The 16,678-nt window shown below is 39.8% G+C and overlaps 1 long non-coding RNA gene across 1 annotated transcript in view; it reads left to right on the forward strand.

Moving 5' to 3' along the window:
- LOC310918025 overlaps positions 1–15,670 on the forward strand; it is a 64,570-nt gene extending 48,900 nt beyond the window's left edge. The window contains exon 3 of the long non-coding RNA XR_014591571.1: positions 15,545–15,670. This is a non-coding gene — a long non-coding RNA (uncharacterized lncRNA). The remainder of the gene's footprint in view (positions 1–15,544) is intronic.
- The last annotated feature ends 1,008 nt before the right edge of the window (positions 15,671–16,678 follow it).

Genomic DNA, 16,678 nt, shown 5'->3' on the forward strand with positions numbered 1-16,678 from the left:
AATGTTGTATTTGTGATACTGGTTTCTGCAGTATTTCTGTCACAGTCTTTTTAGCTCAATTTTGCACCAGGGTTGAACTTTAGCAGGGAGGGTGTCTCAAGTCACACACATAAAGCATATAGATGCAAATGTCAGCTCAGGGAACATGAAGTGGAATAGTTGTAGGGAGTGTTATGGGATATACACACACATATAAAAAAAAAATATATATGCACATACAGATACATGCATCCAGGGGGAGTGAATATGTGTGTGATTTTTGCAGTGTTCTTCCTTTTCCCAAATGATGCATTATTACTCACCCATGCAGACCTCTCTCCAGTGAATTTCCCTATCTGCTGCTTACTGGCCTGACCTCCTTGCTCTTCTGTGCCTGGCCCTGATGCCTAATTAACTCATAGCAGGCAATAGGGATGTGGGGAGGAAAATAATGAAAATAATTCCTCATTTCCTTGTCTGGACAAAGAACTTGAACCAGAGACTGCCCTTCCTCAGAAAATGCTCTGACAAAGCACAGGGAGCAGAGCTTAAAAAATTCCCACCAGCAGCAAGCCTTGAGAGTCAAATTTGAACATTTTGGTCTCAGCTTGTTGCTTGCTTGACTAAAGCTCTAGGACGTTTTTTTCATAAAATTCAGGGACTGTCCTTCCTAGAGCATTGTACACTCCTCTGCCTTCAGGATTCATGCAAAACCCTCAAGGATTCAGACCCCTATTTCAGTAAATATTCCTGCCTTCCAGTGTAATCTGAATACATCTATTTTTCCATCCTCCAGAAATGGGGTCCAATTTTTAGAAAAGAAAATTTCTCGGAAGATTTTTGGAACTCCTTGGCTTTAGTGAGACAATTGAAAATACCATGAGAATTATAATTAAGAAAAATTTGTGCTGACATAATGCTTTCCATCTGTAGATCTGAGAAAGCTTTATGAATGTTAATAAATTAGACCTTTATTATCCTGTGAGACCAGGACATTATTGTCCCTGCTTGCCGGGGGGGGGGGGGGGGGGGGGGGGGTGTAATGAGGGGACTGTTAGGAGTCTAAGGGCCTGGCTGAGCACTCACTGGAGCCTATGGGAGAATTCCCAGTGACTTTACTGGGAGCAGGATTGGCCTGTTAGTGGCTTCCTCAAGGCCACACAGCGAGTGAGCGATAACTTTGGGAACGGGACCCAGACCCACAGGACTGCTTTGTTCCTTTCCAACCCTCAACTTTCTTCAGGTCTTTCATTACTTTTCTGTCTGGATGAGGTGCCTGAAGTTGAAAGCATAAGGCAACAATATAGAGCGTTCATTTATAGCATTTCAAACCTCAGGAGAAAGCTTGGCTCTGGTCTGCTCCGAGGGAGGAGTTTTAGCAAAACCCAATTTTTAAAGAGGTATCTAAGTACTCAGTTCCCATTTTAATGGGCAGGAGAAGTCTAAAGACCTTTAAAAATCAATCTATAAATAACAACCTTGCTCTGACCAGGTAAACTATCCCTTGTGTGAGCTTCTGGAGAAATTTAGGAGAACTGAAACCTAGCTGAACCAAACCTTGCAAACAGGTCAGCTCCCCAAAGTGTGTTCCCACCCTGTGGAAACCTCTCCCTACCCAGGTATGCCCACAGATCAAAGCCACATCTGCTGCTCCCAGGAGACACCTGCCTTACTTCAATACAGCAGCCCACTGGCTCTCCCACCCCAGGGTGGCCCTGGAAGTTTCCCCCCAGGCTCAGACCCTCCTTTCCTGGTCTGCCTACCGGCCTTATTACCTTTCAGTCTGGGTTCTCCTACCACCTTCTTGATTTTTTGCAGCTGGGCTGCTTTCCACCTGCTCCCTGGGTTAACTCTTTCCTTGCCATTAGAAACATTGCAGGTACATGTAGATATATGCACAGGAAATGCAGATGTATGGGAGCTGAAGTCGACACCGAGCAATGTGACTCCTTATGGTTCCTAAGCACCCTGGTGACAGTGAGAATAGCAAGTGAGGTTTCTGATTCATGAGAAACAAGTTTGTTGGGTTTTTTTTACTAGTCTGGGACAGTTTGTTGTTCTGCGCTCACCAGGAGGGATCCCACAAGGCAGGGGAAGGGCTGGTCCTCCTGGGGCCAATGCTCGCCCAGCAATGCAAGGCTGGCCATCTGGCATCCACCCAGACCCACTCCAGAGCAGGGCCCGTCAGGAATTGACCTCCTGCTCTGCACTTTCCAAGACCTTGAGCAGCCATCACAAATCCAGGTAGGGCTGTGGGAAATCGATCTCACCCTTAGCAAAATCTTGTAACGTTAGAGGCTTTCCTACAACACTTTGCAGTTGAGGCTGCAAAAGAGCTTTTGAGCCATTGCCATGTTGAAAGTTTATATAAATTATTATTTTTTAATGAATGAAATCAAAAGAGAATAGCTTATGTTTTGATTTGAGACTATGAACTAAAGACAGAGGTGATGGAATAACCCTGGAGACTCCTTATAATTTAATTCAGTAACAGTCTGTGTAGCTGTTTTTTGAAGGATTGTAACAAAATCACACTACCCATAGGGCAAGTACTTACCCAGACTCCACAGTAGTCCCTTTCTGAAGCACTTCATACAAGGGAAAGTTGTTTAAGAGGGAGCTATGTTGCTCAGCAACACTATGTATTTAATTTTTTTCCTTTTTTTTTAACATTTCATAGCTCATGGGATTTTAGGCACTACAGCTAATTTATATGAAGGCTCCGGTGTAGTTTTCTGAAGTTTATTTAACTGTATGAAAACATTTCCAAATAAATTATGTAATCTACAAGATATGTATGTTATTTTTGTGCTGCTTTGCTGGTATTTCTACTAAAGTACCATTTGATAGGGCTTGAAGCTGAACTGGGATGTCAGCTGTTCATTCGCTGATTTAAAATTATTGTTTGCGTAGCTTTACCCTGCTGCCCACTAAGAGATAGGGAGAACCCTTTTACAATTCAACCCATTATTTATCTTTATATGTTTTATACAACTAAAAAGGTGGTTGAAAAACATTCAGGGAAAGAACCTCTATGAGAAGATTCCAGTTACAGGTATTCAACCTGATTCCAAAGACACAGTTCCCCCTCTCTCCACCCCCCATTTAAATATATAAGATAGCTCGATCCCTAATAATTTCCCACTCTGACATACCCTGTTTAGGGAATTACAAGAGTTATAAGGAAATTTATGTGCCTATGCTCCCCCTGCTAAATGCTGTTTCTTGAGAGTGACCCTTAAGGAGTACAAATAAAGCTGGAGAAAGGTTTGTGTCTATATATTGGTAAGGCAAGTTTTTCTTCACCCAGCTCCCCCTGCTCCTGGAAAGCTTCCACACCTTCTGGCCTCATTACCCATGTTCCTAGTTTCCTCATTACTTGTTCTCATCTACTGCTGGGCAAATCCTGCAAAACAGTATTCATAACATGTGTTCAAAGACAGCCCACACTAACTGCCATGCCTCTTTAATGCATTTTCTGTGAACAGGGGGACAAGCAAATATTTGTTCACATAAATACTGCTGAAAGAGAATCTTCCATGGGTAACCACTGATGTCTATAATTGCAGAAGGGTTGGGGCTTGGGGGGGAAAGATGTGGAAGATGGGTTGGTATCATCATTTTGAAAGTACTTTGTGGGTTTGACAGTTAGGAAGTAAGTTATGTGATAACTTATTGTTTTGTGATAACTTCTGCTCATCATGTTGCTCAGTCAAATTCCCAAATCCTCTCTTCAAGAAAAAAAATCTCATTCCAGAGAGAAGCATGAGGATGATCTGTTGGTGCAACTTCACGGCAATAAACCATCTGATACATAATGAAGAGTAACAAATGGTTCTGTACCAGCCCAGATCTTTCCAAGAGTATGGCACGAGTGGAGTTGGAAACTTCATGAGAGACACTGCTGAAGACAGAAAATACACCCATTTTTGTTCCCATCACTTAGAGGAGTCCTAGAATTAGGTTAGCTGTAAGCTGGCAGGTACTTCAACCAAGAGATCTCATAGTCTTCATCAGGGGCTTTAGCTGGTAATAAAGAAAAGGAAGCTGTGACAGTGGCAGAGAGGATAATTTAGTTCAGGAGACAGTCATTGCAATGTGAGGAGAGCTTAAAATGTGCTGCTTTCCATGGAGCTTAGGATATGGTTAACATTTATAAAAAAGGGGTGTTAGCTGCTTGAAAAATGAGAAAGGTTATCCTTAGTAACTCTATTTGCATTTCAAAGTGGTAATTATAGGTATGTGTACACACAATTAAATAGGCTGCACAGAGTGAAAATAAACAAATAATCAGTGCTATTAGGCAAGGCTTAATGAACATTTTTGTTATAACATAAATTAATATGTGTTCTTTGAAAGAGCAACAAAATAAAGTATTTCTGTTTAAGATTCTCAAGGATTATACAAACAACAAATGAGCAAAAAAACCTAAAGGTGTAAAACCCTTTGATATCAACATGTACTTTTAAGCATCCAGAAATTGGACCTGGCCAGCTATCCCTATGCAAGCTTTTTCATTCCCTTTGGTAATACATTCAGCAAGTTGCTCTGAACTCTAGGCAATCAGACACATAGATGGCATACCTAAGGCTTGCTGCAGCAGGCTCCATTGACGTTTGCACTGTTGGAACCCATTCTAACACAGCTTTTTATGAATATGTAACATGCAAACTGGATCTTGCCCAAGACCTGCTTCAGTTTTAATGACTCTGCTCCTGTTTGCACACACTGACTGCAAGCTATTTATCTGTAGGTGAGCTAAGCAGATCCAGGAAATGTTAGCCATTTTGACTTTGGGGTTTGGTGACAGGAATTGTATGCCAGCTGCTCTTTCTTGCAAACATTCCTCACATTTCTGACACACAGTAGGGTGGATGCATGTTGTGTAACAGCGTTTTAACCTTAGCATTTAACTGGTCAAGTGACAAAATGCTGAAAGAAAACTAGTGTGTTCAAATGACATTGGCCAATACTTATCTCACATACCAAATAACCATTCTATTTACTGTGGCTAGTCCTGAAAAAAAAATCTCTTGGAAAAAAGAGGGCTTTGTAAAATCCTGTCTTCACTGTGTTATACTGCCTGAGGACAGCAGCAACAGCAGAGTGACCTGCTCCAGCCACATGCCTTAAAGGATTGTCTCAAGAAAATTAGAGTGCAGCTGAGTCTCTGTGTCTATTCAGCCTAAGTAAAGACTTCTGTGCAGAATATGCTCTCTTAGTTATCTCTGTTTTGATTTTAGTTAGAACCTAGTAACTGGAAAATTTCATCCTCTCTCATAAAATAATTTTTCAAGGCAATTCTCTTATCTTTCATTTTTTTTCCCCGATTTCCCCATGGCTTGGACTGGGGTTCGATTTTGAGTTCAAATATGTTCCAAGCTTGTTTGCTAAACCTCATCATCCTCTTGCATTCTCAGCATGCTATTGTACTGCCTAATCCTTGGTGGTAATCTGCCTTTTCAGATCAGTGCTTTCCTGGTATTATCAAAGAGATCAAAAAGAGTTTTCAGATGGCTGAAAGCATCACTTAACACAGTAGGGATATCTGGACCTGCATCTACCTATGTGTCTACAGTTTAAAAGTCAAAAAATGCTTTTGAAACAAACCAACAAAAATAAATTGGAGTTGTAGCTGAGTTCTTAGTGAATGCAAAGCAAAATAGAAGCTGTAGAAAGTAATTATACTGTCATTATATAACCTCCTAGGCAGCACTAGTATTCAAGTCTAACAATTAGTATTTCCACTTCCACTTCCAGATCCATATAGAATCCCAATTCACCAGACAGCTTAATTAGAAAAGCATGACTTTTCTGTTGCCTTAAAAAAAAAAAAAAAAAAAAAGAAGAAAGGAAAGGAAGGGAAGGGAAGGGAAGGGAAGGGACGGGAAGGGAAGGGAAGGGAAGGGAAGGGAAGGGAAGGGAAGGGAAGGGAAAGGAAAGGAAAGGAAAGGAAAGGAAAGGAAAGGAAAGGAAAGGAAAGGAAAGGAAAGGAAAGGAAAGGAAAGGAAAGGAAAGGAAAGGAAAGGAAAGGAAAGGAAAGGAAAGGAAAGGAAAGGAAAGGAAAGGAAAGGAAAGGAAAGGAAAGGAAAGGAAAGGAAAGGAAAGGGAGAAGAGAAGAGAAGAGAAGAGAAGAGAAGAGAAGAGAAGAGAAGAGAAGAGAAGAGAAGAGAAGAGAAGAGAAGAGAAGTGTGTTGTCAGTCCTGATCAAAATATTATTTGCTCCCATGTATATGTATGTCTAAAATATTTTCCTATAATTTTTTTTGTTTTATTCTCCTCTGTTAAAAAACAAACAAACAAACAAACAAAAAACACCCAACCAAACACCATACAATTTTTACAAAGCTTACAGCTTTTTCTGTGTTAAAAGGCAATTTCTTGAAAAAGAAATCCAGAACTTTTTGACCAGCGCTACCTGTTGTGAAGGTTTTTCTTTGTTTTGATATTCTTATCATCTCTATTCTTAATAGCCCTCAGTAGATAAACTATTAAAAACTGAGAATGCTTCTCACTGGGAGAAATCAAGTGGTTTAATGACCTGTGGAAAATTAGAAATGTTGCATGGGTTTTTTTATATAGGATACCTTCCAAAATGATGTTTCATGTCCCTTAACTTAGGGCTGGCTGTGCAGGTGTTCTGATTTTGCATACAATTATGTTTAGTGATATCAACCCCTCTACTAGATAAAGGCTGAAGCTCTGTTGTGCAGGGAATGAATAATAATTTCTGAGCACATGAGGACATCACTAACTTGAACCACAAGTAAGCCCTGAAGAAGTCAGCTGCAGCTTCTGTCGTGTCAGGGAGGCAAGGGGGATGCATCTGAGGCAAGCCATGCTGATGTCCCTGATATCCATTAGCCTACTTGACCTGACTGGAGCAATCGTGAGCAGGGAAATGCCTGTGGAAGCACTGCCAGGTCACCCCTGCTGCTGTTCCTAGAGCTGCCCTTCCCTTTGGCACTCTGAGTGAGCTGTGTCATCTCTGCTTTGCACTCACAGGCTGTGTAATGGGCTTGGCAGGTTGCTCATGCCGTTGAGAAGTGTTGCCATGACTAATGTAGGAGGACAGCCTTCCCTTAAAGCTTTTGTACTCCACAATTCCTAATAAAGTGGTGCTGTATAAAAATGGGACAAAATAGGAGATGAAAACTGTTCACTAAATCTTTCCAGACAGAAACGAGTTTGGCACCATCAACTTATGCTGTGGCCCAAGTCTTACAATTGGATGAGCAGAGAAGAAGTACAGCCTGGTCTAACAGAAACAAGATTTATGCTTATATTGCTCAGAGAATCTAGATAAAGCAGGATGAGCAAAAATACAGCCTAGGTCTGATATTAGACCCTGATTATCACTAAGACCACCAAACTACCCCCATCCCTGTTGGCTGCTCTGGAAGGACCTAGTGAAAAAAAGCGAACAAAATGGGAATAAAATTGGGAGACATATGCAAGATGTGGCCTGTCCCTTAGTGGGGTCCCACTGTCTTCAGATATCCAACAGGATGATATACTTTGCAGTCAGCACTTGCTGCTCCTTGTGGTGTGGTACAACCTGTTTGTGAGTTACGTGTATCTTCTTGTACAAAGTCTGTGAACGTGCATTGAACTCCTCTGCCTTTTCATCTCCTGTGCAGGATACTTGCAATGTTGTTCTCATTTTCTAATCAATTGCACTTGTTGCCTTGGGGGCCTTTGCTTTCATGCTGCTACACTGTACTAGCTGTCATGTTTATTTCCCGACACCAGTCATTATTGCACTTGGTAGAAGACACATTTCAGAGGTCCCTTCCCTTCCCTTCCCTTCCCTTCCCTTCCCTTCCCTTCCCTTCCCTTCCCTTCCCTTCCCTTCCCTTCCCTTCCCTTCCCTTCCCTTCCCTTCCCTTCCCTTCCCTTCCCTTCCCTTCCCTTCCCTTCCCTTCCCTTCCCTTCCCTTCCCTTCCCTTCCCTTCCCTTCCCTTCCCTTCCCTTCCCTTCCCTTCCCTTCCCTTCCCTTCCCTTCCCTTCCCTTCCCTTCCCTTCCCTTCCCTTCCCTTCCCTTCCCTTCCCTTCCCCTGCTGTGTTGAGTGAGAATTAACCTTTCTAACATTTCTTCTTCCACCAATAATGATCAACTTCTAGAATGCTGCAATACATATATATACACATGACTATTCATGAGTTTTTTTACATACATTGATATTGCCTTTTAATAACTATAATTTGGATTCAAATATTACTGTATTTTGAAATTCTTTCTATTGTCTCCTTCTGATGTAACATGTTCAATTTAAAAACAGGACAAACCCAAAAGAAATCCTCCCATAATGTGATATCACAGCAATACGGAAAAAAAAATGGAATCAGTCACTGTTGTTGAGATTGTTAGAATAGCAGAAAGAGGTTTCCTTGCCTGAATAAGCTAATTATGAGGTCTCTTTCAAAGGTATCTCTAGCAAAAAAATTGCCCATGACTCCATAGACAGATGCATGAGTTCATTTCTTCCTCATCAGAGCCAGCTCCATTTTTTTTTTAACATGTATGGGGTTAGACATCACTGTTCTGGACAAAGACATGAAAATGATAGTTAAGTCACTTTCCTTTCAAGCATTGTACTTGATGTGTGAAGTGAATTTCTTTATGTTAGTACATTATTTTTTGTAGCAAGAGAATTACATCGCAATTAGAGGATGCAGCTACCAAAATATTTCCTCTGTACCTTTGAGATGAGCAAAGCTATTATTTGTTTTGGCCTCAGGCTGGTTCTAAACTTCATTCTTAGCCCTTTGATAGGCCTGCCCATCCATAGTTCCAAGATCCTTACTAAAGGATCAACAAGGAACACTTATTTCTGTAGTTTGTAGAACCAAAGAGGGCAGAAATACAGAGTAAGAGGAGGAACATGTGCCCAAGCAGTGTGCCTTTGTGTAAAAGTGGGGCATGATTTGGGTAAGGAGCAGACACTGTTCAAGTTAGTTCTGCTGCCTGAGTAGTTATCAAGGAGAAAGCTGGACTGAACTCCTCTAATTGTCACATTTCAGCAATATTTTATAGATACTGTAAAGGTAAACCAAATCGATTCTGAATGCAACCAAGCAGCAAATAGCAAAGTCTTCTACAACTCAAACTCTTCCTTGAATTATTTTGCATCTGTCCATTAGGTCTTACATTCCTGAAGTAAAACTACATGGTTGGTGGTTCTATTATTCCCTTAAAATATTTGAAACACATCCCTTTTGGCATTCTCTAACATGAACCTGAAACATCCATGAACATGAAATCTAGTCCTTCAAATTTTTGTTTGCTGTAGAATCCTTCTCCAGGATAGTGACAAGCTACTAGAAAAGACACTGATGTAGAGGTCTCAGCTTGAGTCCTCTATTCCAATGAAAACTGATTTGGTACAAAGAACAAATTAGCTATTAGCAGTCCAGAGAGTGCTCCTGTGGCACAGTTCACCTAATGGACTTAACACTTACCTAAGAGTTAAGAAACATAATTCCAAGACCTTATTCTGAAGCAGATATAACAGAAATATGAACTCAAGTTTTCCCACACTCTGGTAGGTGATCTAACCAAAAGGGCAACCTGGGACAGAGTTTCCACAGTTGTTCCAAGTTATTTGTTTGTCTCTCCCCGCTCTCTGCCAACCCCACCCTTATATTTTGACCAAAAAATGATCATCACCCTGAGAAACTTCTCCTAAAACAAATCTAGTGAAAACTCACACAAATAGTTTTGGTTTCAAGGAATTTGTGTTTTTTAAAGAAAAAAAACCCAAACCAAACAAATCCCCAAACACTGAATTGAAACATTTCCAATGGGCTCTGCTTTGGTATTGTGTGACTGGACTGTTTCCTATGACATTAAAAAAGTAGTCTGTGTACCTGTCATACACTCATGACTTCCATTTAACTAAGTATCAGTGTTTTGTATGCCTGGAGATACACAAGGACTCACGAAACTACCAAAAATTCTATTCTATCATGAAGAAGAATTCTGCCTTCATTTGCTTCTGTAGCAGTGCACTAAGTAGTATATTTGCCTTTTATTTTAGAAACTTAAGGGAGAAAGAGGAGGTGACAAAATGACCAAGAAGTTTTGAAGACTGATGTATTTTCAAGCAGATTACATAGGCATAAAAATCAAATCAGTAATGTGTAAAAACCAAATCAGTAATGTGTTTTTAAATTATTTCAGTATTCTCATTGTGCTCCCAGAATGAGACATTTTAACATTTATGGAGATGATGGCCTTTGAGGCATGAAATTTTCTAAGAAATACTGATGAGTTTCTAAGCTACGAACTCATAGATAAAGAGGCTGTGGAAAATGAAGTGAACAAAAGGAACTCTGACGTCTTTTAATGATGTTACATATGATCACTATTAAATTATATCTTTGACGTTACTAAGGTGTGTTAACAGACTCTGAGAGAGTCATGAAACAGGCCATTTTCCACCTTTTGTGGTGCCAAGGAATAGAAGCCTGCTTTCCTGAAAACCTGAGGAAAAAGTCAGATGAATGCCCATGAGGAGGAGGTGGTGGAAGCCGTCATGTTTTGGGAGCCATGCAAGGTCTCCTGTGATGTTCCCACAACTCTGCAGAACGGGCTTGGCCGACCACCACCTCTGGAAAAACTGTTGAATTGAAATCTCAAGACATACTCTCCCTGCCTGTGAACTGGTATTACTAACAGTCCTGGGAATCAGAATTGAATTATGGGATTTCTGGTAGGCTTAGAAGAGAGAGGAGGAAAAGGTATCCCACCATCTCCCATGCATCACTGCCAGATGTGTGCTGCTCCCAGTTAGATGTGATTTCAGTGTATGACTTATGAGGTGCTGTTTCATTCTGCACTTGGTGCAAGGTTCCCTGAGCCTGCCAGATTTCCCTGTGACCAAAGTGCAAGTGTGATTCCCACCTAAATTTTTCCCCAATTAGCAGTTTTATTAGAGTGTCAGCAGTCCCACCCATTTGTGAATGTCAGAGCAAATATCTTGACCCTCAGTCATTGTTAACTTTTAAACTAAATATAGAAAATTTCATTTTGCTGACTTCTTGTGGGAGACATTCAGCTTTACATCCAGTCTTTGCAAGAAAAAGAAGTGAAACTTGTTAATAGAATCTGGCAGTACTACTAAGCTTGTTATATGGCTCCAGTAATGGTGATAAATATAGGAAGACAGAATGAATATTGTCCTGTTAAAAGAGTGTTTGCATAAAATTAAAAAAAAAAAAACACAAAAATTTATTATTAATCTATTTCAACTAATTTCAAGCTCAGAGATCATAAAATGACACCAAGCAGGTTCAAAAAATCTGGCCCTAAATATATATTTATTAAAGGTGAGTGACTAGTGTTTAGACATGCATGTCTAACTTTGAAGTTAGCAGTTGGCTTATAGGTAGGTGCAAGAACTACAGCTAATTGTATTTCCTTTTATTGATTTTCCCCAGAGGACATTTCAACATTTAATGACGACCTAAACAGCTGAAAAATTTTGACTGAGAAATAGAGGGTTAATTTCAAGTGAAGCATTACAATATGTGGGATTGAAGAGTTTTATGCCTGAGCTTTTTGCTATATACCAGATTTCTTCACTAGCATGCATCTGAGGAGTAGGATCATCATCTCCTCCTTCTTGCCACACATAGTATGTTGTCTGAGTCCTTGACTAGAAGGCCTTGCTGCTGAAAATTGAAAATTATTTCAGGTTCATTTTATTGCTGAATGGTTCTTCTGTCTGGTCACCTGGAAGCTGAGGTTTTCTGAAGAGAGGAGAAACTTCAGATGTAAAAATCTTGCTAATTCAAGAGCTCTAGTTATCTGTCAGAATGCATTTTATATGTAAAACTTTCAATTAGCTTTAGCTAAATTATCTTTTTGTGCTGGCAAAACTCTTCATAAGAATGAAGACAGTGTAAATAAAGTAGCAGGCTCAACTATTAGAAAAAAGGGTCTTGTAATGGGTTAAGTTAACTTTAAAATTTGCTTGCCAGTTGGAACATATAATGAAACATATCCCCAAACCAAGAGACAGCCAGCGGGTCTAATTTTAGGGTTACCAGCTGTTTATATTTGGTGATCCCTGTCATTACAGAACAATTTCTGTGTCTGTGGCTAGAGATTCTAGTGCCAAACTGAAGAGTAATAGAGAGAGAGGAGCAGTGTAGATTGGTTAACCTTTTCTTTGTGGCAAGCAGATTATCTGCTCATCGGTCTTACACTGTTAGTGGGTACTGGCCATCGTCATAGCTAGTTGGCTAAAAACGATCCCTAAATTAAGTTTTCTGCCTGTGTGAGCAAGACTGGCCCTTCTTATTGAACTCTTACTAAGGCTCTGTGCTATGAGATCAAAATGGGAGACAGACAGAAAGGAAAGAGGGGAAAAAATGAAATTTGGCTGAACCACTTTTATAATTGAGTAACTCAGTATGTTAGTTGTTTTATGATTTTTATTGGCTTTTTTAATGCCTAAGTGAGCGATATATGCTGCCAGATTATCATGTCATCTGGTACTTTTGTGGTATCCTCACAAGTTAGGAAAGTCTCATGAGAAAGCCAAATGTCAGTTTGTTAGTGCTATAAAACACCAGAATGCTGCAAAACTATGAGGAAAACATAAAATCATAAGCTCTTCTGTATTTTCATGGTTATTGTCCTCTTTGAAAGGGCACATTTCTGAGAGGCCTTTGGTATAAGCCTTTCGTGAGACATTTACAAGAACCCTCATATCAGTTCCCTCTGCCACAGTTTATACAAGGACTTTGCTAAGAAAGCATGTTACTTCAGCCTCCTAATGACTTTTCAGAGATACTAAGATTTCACAAAGTCCTTATTCCCCAGAAAAATTCTGGTGAGATGCCTTTTGCTTGTATAAACATCTAGTTCATCCTAAACTTAACTGAGTGAGAAGATTCACTTGGAGTCAGTAGGGCAGTTCTAGCGACAATTTTGGGGGGAGGTTTTTCTAGAACAAAAGATAGGAGCTTTTGCTCCAGCTGAAAGTTTAAGTTTTTTAAGAATACCTGAGGAGTCATTATTGTTGCTGTTACAGAAATGTGTGGATCTGTCGCCAAATGTGAATGCTAACATGTTACCAAGTATGGAACAGATATGCCCTTGAGAGAAACTGGAGTTAAAACAGACAAACCATGTGCAAAATGGAGGAGAAAAAACGTATTTCACAGCCAGGGATCTGATGTAGAAAGAGGCTGAATAAATTTCTCAAACTTTTCACAATAAATCATCACTGCTCTAAGAAAAATCTTGATGTGGATTATGAGAAATATTAAAAATAGTATCAAAAAATAATGTGGCCAGCAGGACCAGGGCAGGGATTGTTCCACTCAGCACAGATGAGTCCAAACCTCAAGTGTGTCCAGAGAAGGTGGTGAGGGTCTAGAGAGTTAAGCTGTATGAGGAGCAGCTAAGGGGGCTCAGGGTGTTTAACCTGGAGAGAAGGAGGCTCCAGGGAGACCTTATCACTCTCTACAACCACTGGAGGGGAGGCTGTAGACAAGTGGTGGTCAGTCTCTTCTCTCAGGCAACAAGTGATAGAAGGAGGAAAAGGCCCCAGGTTCCACCAGGAGAGGTTCAGGTTGGACACCAGGAAGAATTTCTTTGTGGAAAGGGTTGTTAAGCATTGGAAAGAACTACCCAGGGAGGTGGTGAAATCAACATCCCTGGAGCTGTTCAAGAAATGACTGGACTTGGCATTTAGTGCTGTGGTCTAGTTGGCAAGGGATTGGTCAAAGGTTGGACTAATGATCCAGGAGTGTAATCCTGTAATGATTCTGTGAAGAAGCTTTTTGGAGATTCATGAGAATTTTTAAATGAGAATTTATCCTAGTTAACTCTTTTATTCTCCTTTTACCTGTCCCAGAATCAGTATTAAGCCTTTCTGAACATGTATTGAAAGCCTTGATGAAACCAGACAGATTCACCCAAGTTAATGAGGCAAAATTCACTGTCCATGCAAAGAATCTGGTTATAATAAATTTTATTTTGCAGTGAGCAGAAGGACAATAGGAAATTTTCAAGTGTGTTTTTTTGCTGCTAATTTTTTAAGATATTTGAGTAGAGAAATCTCAGGCTTTTTTCAATGTAAAAAAGTCAGTGTTCTATGTCTCCACAAACATGCAAATAGATTGTTACCTTATTCTCAAAAAACACAGCTGAAGTCTATATTCTGTATGCTGTGCAGAGCATTAGATAGCCAAAGAGTCCTATTCAGAAACCAGCTACTTTTCCAGAACTGCAGGAGTGCATTAGTACAAGACTAACTTAGTCCTTCTAGGACATTCATTCTGTGCTAACTTAATGTTCATTTCTACTCATTGTCACAACGAGCAAGGTAGAAAGTTTCTTTCAAAAACCAAGAAAGGAAAGTAATTTATGCAAGTTGTAGTGGAAAGTCTGTAGCAAATGACTAGGGATAGACATGCCTTAATTACAAAATAATTTTATTGTTTTGTAGGATTAGAACATAACAGGAGACCATATTCTGATGTGAAAATCTCCTGTCAATGCCAGGATGTTGCATGGCTTGGGGTTTTTTGTTGTTGTTGTTTGGTTGGTTGGTTTTTTGTGTTTGTTTGTTTTAGTTTTTTCCTAGCAAAGGATTAATTACTATTCTATTTGGTGATAATTATGAATGAAGAGAAGTAAATAATTCACACTAGGCCCACTTTTTTCCTTTTCACAGTCCCTTTTGTTTTCTGCTAACTTTTCTGTGCATTTCCTACACCCCTGTTACTCACATAAACTTCCCTTGGGTGTGACAGTGACACCAAATTGGATCATAGTGACAACAAGATTTTGAGAGCTGTCAGCTGATTAAAGTATGGCAAAGAGGAAGCTCTCTGTCTTTGTACTGGTTTATACCTGAATTGTGCTTGGCACATCTGTCTAATTTCCAAGAGAAACATAGAGTGTGGTATGGGAGGCAGGCATGGTCACAACAGGTTACAGTGAGGTATGTCATTTCAGAGCATGCAATTTCCTCTTTGAGTCATTTTGCAAGAAAGGTTGAATCACTACATCCTCTTTTTGACTGTGATTCTGTCTCTGCATATCAATGCCATGACTAGATCAGAGGTGGATGCACATTTTTAATACTAACAGGTAAATGCCACACACTACAGCAGAATGGCTGTCCCTTTTGCAAAGCTTTTGGAAGAAGTCAAAAAACACGCAAAGTACATTTGTAACTTTCACAACTGATTAAGCACAGAAACTGCTAGGCAAATAATATAGGTTTTGAGTAATAAAAAAAAAGAAAATTAAATCATTAACCTGTTTTGTTTTGCTTTAAATTTGACATGTGAAGAGCTGAAGAATTCTGTCTCACAGTTGTTCAGGGAACCAGATTCAAACCATGCTAACCTGCTTTATCAAAGGACAAATCAGCAGTATGATTTGCTGTTTTCAAATGTCTCTCTTCCCCAGTCAAAGCCCAAACAACTCTTTCATTTGGCAGGGTCCTATTTGTTTAGAATTTTTAGAATTTTCTGTGTCACTAAAACTGCAGCTTTGACATCTGACGTCTAACATCCGTTTGTTTTTTTTTTTTTTCAGTCTTTCCACAGAAAGGTAGCAGCAATTCCCAGTGGCAGCTTCCCAGAGCAGAGGGACTACCTCAGTGGATAGTTCATTTGTTATGCAGCATCTGGGATTCTTTTCAGCGTCTCCAGTTACTGGCGTGATCCAATTTCCATTAACATAAAGTATAAGGTTCCCATGACTTCAGTGGGGACCAGAACTAGATCCTAAACTTCTGTTGACACTAAACATTGGAACAGAAAGTGGACTATGTTGCTGAGTTTCATGTAGAACAAAACAGATATGAAACTCTATGTTCATAAGCTGCAAAGGATATACGGAATGCAAATACATGATGTTGCTGAGGGTTTTTAAAATATTTTTTTATTGTTGTTGTTTATTTTTTACAGTGTTTGATGTCTAATACAGTAAAGAAAAGGACTTAATAATCTCAGGATCACGAACTCCACATTGTCATACTGTCTTCCTACATGTGTGAAAGGATGACATCTGTTAATATTCTGATGTCTGTAAGATAAATCAGTGCCAACATGAAAAGACAGCTCCATTAGAAACAAATGGTTCTAACACAATATCTAATGACAGGTATTTGCAGAGCTTTGGAGGCACCATTTTAATGCAAACTGTGATTATACATGGTATTTAGGAATGGTGACTTGTCGCTTGTAAATGGAGATACTGTTATGGAGCAAGAATTGTCATAAAAGACATTTAATTTAAGGGCAACCTCAAAGCTGAGGCTGTTTTTTATTAAGTACTCTCTTAGTGTACAAAGCTACAACCCAGCTGCTTATTGGCAACACAAGGAATCATAAGCAGTGGCAGAATTACCCCCTTTATACCGTCCCTGGGACACAAGCAATGTGATCATTATAAAATGGTGCACTTACAAGCTTAACACATGCAGTATAATTTTGGTTTGATGTACACTGTGTAGGAAAAGATTATGTGCATAATGAGAGTGAAGTCATCTACTGCTTGAACAGAGAGTGCCTTGCCAAGTGAGCTTCCCTCCCACAGGGATCCTCCAGAGTACAGCTGGGTGAAATAGTTTGCTCAGAGCCTGTTCTTGAGAAAGGCAGAGGGTTTTCACTCATATAGTTATTCAGGTTAATTTCAATGCATAATTTTTCCTTGGGAAAAATAATC

Source organism: Zosterops lateralis (assembly GCF_965231275.1).
Source record: "Zosterops lateralis genome assembly, chromosome: 1".
NCBI lineage: Eukaryota > Metazoa > Chordata > Aves > Passeriformes > Zosteropidae > Zosterops > Zosterops lateralis.